The sequence below is a fragment of the Octodon degus genome, unplaced genomic scaffold (assembly GCF_000260255.1).
Source record: "Octodon degus isolate 3935 unplaced genomic scaffold, OctDeg1.0 scaffold00036, whole genome shotgun sequence".
Classification (NCBI taxonomy): Eukaryota; Metazoa; Chordata; class Mammalia; order Rodentia; family Octodontidae; genus Octodon; species Octodon degus.
This window is the reverse complement of record NW_004524612.1, coordinates 10,925,057-10,932,658: the sequence shown is the minus strand read 5'-3', so window position 1 is coordinate 10,932,658 and position 7,602 is coordinate 10,925,057. Positions and strand designations below refer to the sequence as shown.

Genomic DNA, 7,602 nt, shown 5'->3' with positions numbered 1-7,602 from the left:
GGTTCCAGATAAATTTTAGGAATGATTTCTCTAGGTCTGTGAGATATGTCAGTGGTAGTCTGATAGGGATTGCATTAAATCTGTACAGCAATTTTGGGAATTTGGCCATCTTCACAATGTTGGTCCTTCCTATCCAGGAGCATGGAATATCTTTAATCCTAGTTTTCTGAGGACTCGCTATACTGATTTTCACAGGGGTTACACTGGATTATACTCCCATCAACAGTGGCAAAGTGTTTTTCCCCCCACATCCCCTCCAGCATTTCTTATAGGATAGAAAACAATATTCTATGTGGCAGGAAGACAGAAAAAGCCAATGGTAGCTATTTCATTTTCAGATAATGTGAACTTTACGTCATAAGTGATCAAAAGAGACAAAGAAGGCCACTATATATTTGCCAAGTGAAATTCCCCAAAAAGAAGAAATAACAATCATCAATATATATGCATCAAGTACTGGTACATCAAACTATATTAAAGAAATAGTAATGGACATGAAAAATCAAATAAGTACTGACACAACTATAATGGGGGACCTAATTCTCCATTGTCATAAATAGATAGATCAGTGAGATGAAAAAATCAACAAAGAAATATCAGAAATAAACCAAACCTCTGAACAAATGGACTTAACAGATGTCTACATTCTTGAATAAAATGCTCACAAAACAAACAGACACTAATGTCCTCAGCCCAATGCAAGGAATCCATGAATACCCACAATGGCTGTCACGTGTAGTGGGGAAGGACTGAATACTTTCTCTGAAGATCTGGAACCACAAGGATATCTGTCACTATGTGTCATCATTTTTATTGAAAATTGTGAGGGCCAGTCAAATAGCTAAGCGGATTAAAACAGGGAGCAGGATTGATTGCTAGTGTGCTGTACCAGTAGCATACCTGGGGGCACCCTGAGGTGGGGATTGCGACTGGGCATGGTGGTTGAAACCTATAATCTCAGCACTTGGGAGGCTGAAAACAGGAGGATCACTATGAGTCTGATCTGTGAAGTGAGACCCTGTACTAACTATATTTAAAAAAAAAGAAAGAAAGAAAGAAAGAAAGAAAGAAAGAAAGAAAGAAAGAAAGAAAGAAAATTATGCTGGCAGTCTTAGGTATTTGCAATGAGGCATAAAAGAAAAAAAAATGGCACAAACATTTAGAGCAAGGCAATAAATGGTATGGTTTTACTTAAGATCCAGTAGCAACGGCCTTGGGAAACGCAGTGAGATCAGGAAATGATTGCCTAGTGCAACAGGAAGACCGGTGAAAGGGTAGAACGACACTTCAGAGTCAGGCCCTGGTGGGGGAACTCCATGCTACAAACTTGTTTAAAGAAATGTTGAAATTGTTCCATGATACGTTACCCAATGTATCCAAATTATCACCTTATCAGTGGTTTGCTTTCATTTTAAAAGAAAGAAAAGGACTTCCACTTACTAATTTAATGTTTGAGAGAATGAGATTGGTCACATACTGGGTCAGAGGTTGTTGGCTTGCTCCCACCTTGTGACTTCATTATTTCTAAGAAGTAGGACCCCATACATTGGTCATATTTATGATATTTTTACTGTAGCTGAAAATGGGACTCGTTATAGGCCCTGTGCATATTGAATAACAGAGTAGTGTTTGACAGCAATCATTAATGACATGCATAAAAACAGTGATGAAATGACACTTTAGTAATGATAATAAGGTAAAATTTGGTTAAAATCTGGTTGGTGAAAAAAATATAATTAGTTCTATTGGCAGAGATATAAGGTAATGCTTGGTCATGCAAATGTTTAAACTTTTGCATTCACCGGAATGATTTTATTTTGTGAGCATGAGACAGACATTTTTCCTTTCTCATCTGAAAGTCAGTGTTTCTTACCACCATTACTTCATTTTTCATGAGAAAAGTTAACCACAGTTCTTTTTTTTTTTTAAACATTTATTTAGTGTGTGTGTGTGTGTGTGTGTGTGGCCAGCTTAGCCCACCAGGGGGCGTGGCTGGCTGGCATGTGGTGCTGGGGGATCGAACCGCGGTCCCTGTGCTTTGCTTAGCTTAGCTTAGCTTGTTCCAAGTAGGTGCTTTAGACCACTGAGCCATCTCTCCAGCCCCTAACCATAGTTCTAAAACAGTGAAGAAAGGGCAAAAGTACATGGGGCTCTATTGAAATTCAGGCTTACTCTCTTATTAAATTCAGTGTAAAATTCTGCCGCAATGCCTACTTAAACTTCAGATACATTCACTTTATTCATTGTAGGCATGGTTAGTAAGATAAAAATAACCAGTGTCACAATAATGTCAGCAGAAGCGGTGACTTCTCAGGCTCACAGACAGTATGCTTGGGATTACATATCAAGTAGCATTACAAAACTAGCATTGCCTGAAATTTACAGGATTAAGATTCTGAACAGTGCAGTCTGACTCCAAGTTACTTCGGTAATATGCGTTGTGGTTGGTTAGCTTTTATTTTTTAATCCTCTGTTCTTCTCTTCCTATCCCTTTTCTTCTCCTTTCTCTACCTTTCTTTTCCTTAAGTCTTTCTTCTCCTTCGCCGTCATTTAAAGCAGACATGAATACTGTAATTCGCAGTTGCCTAGGACTCATAAGCTAATATTAATAACTGTGCTGGAAGTTGCACACCAAAAAGGGTTATCAATGCATATATGAAGAAAGAGAAAAGAAGTGGGATATTTAGCACTTATTTGATGCTAGACTTGACATTTTGTAAGAAATACATTTTTTTTTTTTTTTTTTTTGCACAGAAGTCTTCAGAGAAGTTAAGTTACCCAGTGAAATGCAACAGGTACAATTTGGTAAATGATTAATCACAAATAACTTTGCCCAATCCTGAAGATGACAGATTGCTGATTATATTACTGAAGGTTCCATGGTCTCAGTGACAAGATAAACTAGCAAATACAATCCTAAACTCTGTTGATAGAGCAAACAAATTTCCAAGCAATTTACAGAAAGAGTATATTGCAAAGGCATAAGATACTTTGGATTTGATTTAGGACAGGACTCTAGCAGTGTGCTCACATGAATATTATTGGAAACCGAGTGTGTGCACGGTTACCTTTATCACGGAGTGAAGGTCCTGGAGTGTAGATTACAGTGCAGTGAACAAGTTGGGTTTCTTTAACGTATGTGGACTTTTGAAAGGATTTTTAACCTATGTTATAGTATTTTAATTTTTATAGAAATCATGGCAGCTAGGTAGGGAAGAGTATCATTTCACTTTCTTGAATAAAATGTTAAAAATACAGAGAGTGTAATGACTTGTACCAATTTTTAACGAGTTTCTGGATGATTACGTCTCTGTATCATGTAGTTCTCATTTTTAAGGTTGGATGTTAAGTGGAAATAGCACTTTTTTTTTGCACTTTGTTTGCTCTCTTTGAGAGAGCAAGAGAAGAGAGATGAGATTTTGGCTGAGAGGAACTTTGAGAAGAACAAACATTTTCTTTTTTACCAAACAGAGTTCCTTATCTTATTTATTCCCAATTGCTGTAGGAGCTGCTTGGTCAGCAGCTGGCATTTCTCCTGGCTTAAGAAACCAGATCATAATTTTAACTACAAAGCACATATGTCAGTCCACCACCTATGAAGTGAAGATCTACTGCAAAATTCAAAATATTGGTGCAACACTGCTGAATGAACATCACTTTGTTAAAGATGTCGTGTGCACGACTTTATTTCACCTTCACAGTTAGCCATAATTCATAGACAAGTAGTTTAAAACCATTTTCTACCTTTTTCGATGTAGACGAAAAGACCAGAAGTATTAAGTAGTTGCTCAAGGTCATGTAATCTGATTTTGCAAGTCTAGAAATAAGACTCAAGTCCGCCTCTGTGTGAAACTCGCGATCTTTCTAGGTTAAGTTGGAGTTTGGAATGCCCTCGTTTCTATTTGTAATTCTCAAACTCAGTGCACATGGATCTCTTGACAATTTTTACACTGCTTTGCACTTCTTTGGTCATTCTTTGGTTTTATTTTGTTGCCTGGAAATGTACTTGCAGCATCTCACTGCCTATTGAAATCCAAGTAGTCCTTAAAATACAGTTGAAATATCATCTCTTGAGGAAAGGTTTTGAGAAAACTGGAAGTGACTTCTTCTTTCTGTGGATTATAATAGAGGTTGGTTGTATAATTTGACTGTCATTTGTTCCTTATCATTGTTAATTATGTTTGTGTCACTTTTTAATTTAGCCACTTAATTCAAGGATTTTGAGGTCAGGGACTACCTGTTTAATTCCATTTCAGTCTTGAGCACAGTGCAGAGTAGATATTCTGGGCAGCTGAAATGAGTGGACCCTTTTCAGAAAAGAAGCACATATGATGAACAAATATATGAAAAAAAACCACTCAGTATCTCTGGCCATTGGGGAAAGGAGATCTAAAGCAACAATGAGGCTCCATCTTATTCCCAAAAGAATGACCATCCCCAAGAAAGCAGATATAGATGTCCCTCATTTAATGACTGAATTCCATTCCTGCAACTAGGTCATTAAACAAATTAGTCACTAAATGAAGAATTGCATATAGTATGTACATTACAATATTCAGAATAATGAAATGGTTCAGCCAGAGGACTTTGCTTTTATTTGCATAACTCCTACATGCAGTATTGTATTATATAACAGAACATGAAACGACAGTGCTGTACTGTGTGGTACAATCGTGAAGATTGTAGTGTGCTACTGTAGAGGAAGCCACATGGGGCCGCACAGCACGCACTGCAAGTCTGAGGAGTGGGTGGCAAATCTGGACAGTGTAAGCCCGAACAGTTGTTAAACATGTAAGCTATTGAATGAAGGATATTTGTAATAACAAATAATTGTTCCGCTTCTTCATTTCCTGTACCAATATCTAATACCCACACTTACAAGAAGAGAGGTTTATTTAGTTTAGTTACAGAGGTTTTAGGCTAACATCAGGTACTTCTCCAGGGCAGAAATATTGTGGCTGAAGGGTGTGGGAAAGCAAAGCGGCTCTCTTTGTGACAGGCAGAAAGCAGAGACCAGCCACACTATGCAAGATCAGCCTGCATAATCCGCCCCAACCTCCGGCTGTGTGCTTCATTGTACTCCCAGGCATTTCTCAAGGCAGCCAAGTTTCCAATGAAAACAGCGTCACAGATTTCATATTGTTTAAACTCTAGTGAGATTAATCAGGCAACAACCAATTCACCCCTCATGTATGGAAGGCCAGACGTTACTAACCTATAAGCTTGTGTTATTGTAAGTATGCCAGCAACAACAAGTAGGCTAACGTAGTTGTGAGACAGAGTTTTACCCAGTCCTGCTTGAGTTCCACAGCATGATTTGTCCACTTCCTTTGTGTTCTATGCATGAATATTAATAAAGTCTGTAAGGTTTTTTTTAAAATAAAATGAACCTGTTATTCTTCTTCTGTTTCTATTAATATATAATATTTCTTTGGTTATCACAGTTTCAGTCGCCGTATGTGGAGCACTAAAGTGAATGCCAGATCGACTCCTGTCAAAACAATCACAAAGGGACCCAGCCTGCTCCGATGAGCTTTTTTTTTTTTTTTTTTCCCGATGAGCTTTTATGGGATCTTTGCAAATCTTTCTGGTGCAAATGAAAGACGTGACTATTTTAGACTTTGTGGCACAAGAGATAGCAAACTTATAAACCTACTGCTGAGAATTCACTTTTCTGTAAGCAAATACAATCAGTTCCCTCCCTTTCCCACAGTCACCTTCTACCATGTGATAGACATGATATGGCTAAGGTACAGTCATCAGGAGAGGTGTAGAAAGTTGTATTCTCTAAGTGCTTTATGGAATGTTACATCTCTGGAAGATCTAAAATGCTTTCTAATTCTTTTTCTTTCTTTTAGTTCTTCGTAGGGCTGGAGGATAAGCTCACGTTTGAGAGAACAGTGTAGGCACGTGGAATGAAGCCAGAGGTTCAATTACCAAAATGGAAATATACCTGATGAGTTTCAGTTGGCCTTCAGAACCCTCAATCACATTCGTGACTTATGACCTACTGCAGTTGGAACATCAGTGTTTCTAAAGGTTAAAAGCTCTGATATCGTTTAATTAAAACTTAGTATTTTAAAGTGTGAGGAATACAAATCTTAAGCTTCATACAATGTAACAGCACTCATTTATGACTTAAACTGAGGAAACTAAGTTAAAGTCTCTGACTCCTAATAAAAGCTAATTGTTATGCAGTGGTTACACTGTAATATTTTTGTTTATGAAAATTTCCTTTCTGTCTGCAATCTCATTCAATTTATTATAATTGAATGTCAAGACTTATTTATTAATGCGGAAGTGAAAGAACCATGTTTTTAAGACCAAATTCTGAACTACTACAAGCAATGGAGAAAACTGACAGACTGCGTGGTAATGAAGGGTTCTACAAGCAAACGATCAAGAGGATTTGATCTTGTAACTTTCTCATCCACAGCTGAGGTTGATGCTGCCGTGGCTACAAGAGCACATTCAGTTGATGGGAGAGTGGCTGAACCAAAACGTGCTGTAGCAAGAGAGGAGTCTAGCAAACCAGGGGTTCATGTGACTGTGAAGAAACTGTTTATTGGTGGAATTAAAGAAGATACTGAGGAGCATCACCTTAGAGATTACTTTTAAGAATACGGAAAAATTGATACCATTGAGATAATTACTGATAGACAGTCTGGGAAAAAAAGAGGTCTTGGCTTTGTTACTTTTGATGACCATGATCCTGTGGATAAAATTGTGTTGCAAAAATACCCCACCATTAATGGTCATAATGCAGAAGTAAGGAAGGCTTTGTCTAGACAAGAAATGCAGGAAGTTCAAAGTTCAAGGAGTGGAAGAGGAAGGAACTTTGGTTTTGGGGATTCATGTGGCAGCAGTGGGAATTTTGGACCAGGACCAGGACCAGGACCAGGAAGTAACTTTAGAGGAGGCTCTGACGGATATGGAAGTGGACATAGATTTGGCAATGGTTATAATGGGTATGGAGGAGGACATGGAGGTGGCAATTTTGGAGGTAGCCCTGGTTGTGGAGGAGGTAGAGAAGGCTATGGTGGTGGAGGGCCTGGATGTGGAAACCAAAGTGGGGGTTATGGAGACAGTTATGACAATTATGGAGGAGGAATTATGGAAGTGGAAATTACAATGGAAATTATAACTAGCAACTTTCTGACTATGGTCCAATGAAAAGTGGAAACTTTGGTGGTAGCTGGAACATGGGGGGACCATGTGGTGGAGGAAATTATGGTCCAGGAGGCAGTGGAGGAAGTGGGGGTTATGGTGGAAGGAGCCGATACTGAGCTTCTTCCTATTTGCCATGGGCTTCACTGTACAAATAGGAGAGGATGGGAGCCCAGAGGTAATAGAACAGCTTCAGGTTGTCAAAATAACAATGTTAAGGAAACTCTTATCTCAGTCATGCATAAATATGCAGTGATATGGCAGAAGACACCAGAGAAGATGCAGAGAGCCATTGTGTGAATGGATTGGACTATTTAATAACATTACCTTACTGTGGAGGAAGGATTGTAAAAATGGCTTTGAGTCAGCTTCTTAGCTTTTTAATTGCTGTTTCTTTCTAATGGTCTTTGTAAGACCGTAGAAGCATTCCTTCTT

At 38.4% G+C, this 7,602-nt stretch overlaps 1 pseudogene; it reads left to right on the top strand.

Moving 5' to 3' along the window:
- The window catches only part of LOC101581895, a 49,574-nt pseudogene extending 42,262 nt beyond the window's left edge, over nt 1-7,312 (top strand).
- The last annotated feature ends 290 nt before the right edge of the window (nt 7,313-7,602 follow it).